Consider the following 2,894-nt stretch of genomic DNA (forward strand, 5'->3'; position numbering starts at 1 on the left):
TGTTAACGTCTGTAGCTGTTAGCGTCTGTAGCTGTTAGCGTCTGTAGCGACGGGTTAAGCATTAAAATTAAAAGGGACTTATTGTAAACTATGAAATCAAACATAAACAGGAGTACCACGTATGGCACATCTATAGACAAACTACCGGTATTACGGACGTAGTTACAAACGGAAGGACAACTATACCATAATAATAAATCCATCTTTCGACAAGTCAAGTCAAGACAACTTTATTTAAAAAGCACATTTAAAATAGCAGGCATATAATAAAACGTTATAAAATGTGCAGTTTGAAGGACTTTACTCCAGATATATTTATACGCAATCCATGTAAGCAATGCACTCGGCTGAATCCTCCGAAAACATCATGGAAGCACAAATTACTTGATTGGCGTACATTAGGATGGTTGTAGTGTGTGTAGGTCAACAAATATGGTATTTAGACAAGAGCAGAATACGGAAAAAATGTTCAGGTGGAAATATGCACAAAAGAAAACAGAAAGATTGAGTCAGATAACTGTAAGGAGGAACGCCATAAAGTCAAAACCTTTTTCAGAATTTCTAGTCTAGTCATTTCAACCTAACTTGTTTTTATCTGTGCACTTTACGAAATAAATCCGAGTGTAAATATGAACCAAATTGAAATATTGTCTGACTTTATGATACCGAACGGCTCTTCCACTGACATCACCTATTTTCAGTCGCTTCGGCTGTTTCCATAGTAAACACATGCACATGATGGATGGTAGCCGTTCACAAATGTTTAATTTAAGGACATGAATTATCAATGAGGTCCCCGTCACATGGTCTACTGGGGCATTTAACACAGACATTGTTAGTGTAATTACCCAGCATGCATGCTTTTTTTTTCTTTAAGCTCGTATTAATAGAATCACAGGTTCACAAATCACAAGCACATCAGATGAAAACTGAAACCGTCAATTATGATACAATGTGTGAAACTCTCTTAAGACACTCATCCACACCCTGCCTGCACTGTGTGTGAACCATATTCACTGAGATTCCTTTGGACTGAGTCCATCAGTGGGAACTGTGATGCAATATTCTCTGATCCACTAATGACGGTCTAGGACACTGGGCTCAGACAGATTTGTCCCGTGGCAGCCAAAACAAGACATTTCTAAGAACTAAAGAGAAAAAAAAGAAATAAAGTCTGAAGTCCCCAGACAGCAAACCCCTACAGTCCCCTCAGGCTGCCCCCCACCCTCTCTGTCTGTTTACACACAGTGCTGATGGAGGGATAAAGACCAGATATCTCAGGTCTCTGTAAACACAAAGGGGGCAGTTTATGTACACATGGGACAAAGTCTGAAACCAACATTAGAGAAAGTTGCTGTATTTTCACAGATTATGTGTCCTGCAACTTTAGGCAAAGTGTGGGAAATTACTGAACTATAGTTTTACTTATGTTCAGTAAAGAAGCCCAATTTTCCACTTTTATCCAACAACAGGAAGTCATTCATGTTTAGTCCAAAACGCTTTTCTTCAGCCTGAGCAGTTTGTTCTGTTTGTTCGGGGAAAAAAGAGAGAGAAGAGTAAATAAATTTACCTGGACAGCGCGCTCCCATTTAAAACACGATGGTTGTGTCCGCGTGCAGCCAACAGAAAGGTGAAGCCGGCGGGATCAAAGAGGAACAAAGTAGCGACTGAAGCGAACTTCTTTTTTTTTTTTTTTTAAGCTGTTTCACTTTCAGACTCGACCTGCTCTGACTCCCAGCTGGAGGTCGAGAAGCCGACAGCAGCTGCTCTGTTTTTACGAGCTCCTGGTTTGACTGAAGTCCACTCGGAGTGAGACAGGTGAGGCTGAGCTGGAGTCACGCGCAGGATGGTGACGACAGAGGCGGATACAGCCGAACAACAGCGCGCGTGGGCTCCAGCCAAGGACCTCACCTCCGCCACTTTTCTTTCTGAGCACAAGACTGTAGTCCTGAACTTCTGTTCTGGGAACCACGTCGGCTTTATTTATTTATTTATTTATTTATTTATTTATTTATTTATTTATTTATTATTACTGTTGACTCATCTGGATTTGCTGCCAACATAATCTCAAAGCTCCCGTGGGAAAATGAAAATAAAATCAGATCAGTTATATCAAATGAACATAAAGTGGAACCTCTAAAGGGAACCTGGAGTTTATAAAAAAAAAAAATGGCGTTGAACAAATTTAAAGGAGTATTCTGGCCATTTTGAAGTGGGGTTCAGTGGAAAAAAGTAATAAATACTTTTTTTTAATGGGAGACTTTGCTGCTAAAGAAGTTAAAGGTAATTGTTAAGACAAAACAAGCAGAACTCAACAGAGACCAAAAGCTGCAAAACAGAGGCTAAAAAGCTCATAAGCAAAAATAAGCAGTAGCTAAAACGACTGAAATAGTAGTTAAAAGTAAGAAAATGGTATAAAAGTGACAGAACTGTAGCTAAACGGACTTAAAGAAGACAAAAATAGAGCAAGCATGCTTAAAATAAAAGCCAAAATTGAATTTTGAAGAACTGATAAACCCTTCAACAAAAAGAAACTTAACATTCTTGGATTTTTTTTTTTTTTTTTTTTTTTTTTTTTTACCTGGACCATGAAATTTGATGTGAACAAAAAAAAGTTATACAAAATAACAAAATAAATTGAAATAGTTAATGGGAATTTGATACTTGTGAAATGTATAACTCTGCTTGAAATGTTGGTTTTATTGTTTTTACTGTTTGCTGTTTTATGATTTTAACAGTTTATTACTTTTATGATTTCAGTTGATTTTATATTTTTTTATGCTTGCTTGTATGTGTTATTGTACATCACTTTGGCCAACAGTGTTGTTTTTAAAGTGCTTTATAAATAAAGTTGTATTGTATTTTATTTAAAAAAAAACTAGTATTGCAGAATT

General features: G+C 37.1%; 1 protein-coding gene across 1 annotated transcript in view; it reads right to left on the bottom strand.

Annotated features, from left to right (window-relative positions):
• phldb3 (pleckstrin homology-like domain, family B, member 3) overlaps window positions 1-1,878 on the bottom strand; it is a 33,037-nt gene extending 31,159 nt beyond the window's left edge. The window contains exon 1 of the mRNA XM_037676796.1: window positions 1,571-1,878. The gene's annotated coding sequence lies outside the window, so the exon portion shown is untranslated. The remainder of the gene's footprint in view (window positions 1-1,570) is intronic.
• Between the last annotated feature and the right edge of the window lie 1,016 nt (window positions 1,879-2,894).

This window comes from Nematolebias whitei, chromosome 5, assembly GCF_014905685.2.
Source record: "Nematolebias whitei isolate Nwh7 chromosome 5, NemWhi1, whole genome shotgun sequence".
In the NCBI taxonomy this organism is placed as follows: domain Eukaryota; kingdom Metazoa; phylum Chordata; class Actinopteri; order Cyprinodontiformes; family Rivulidae; genus Nematolebias; species Nematolebias whitei.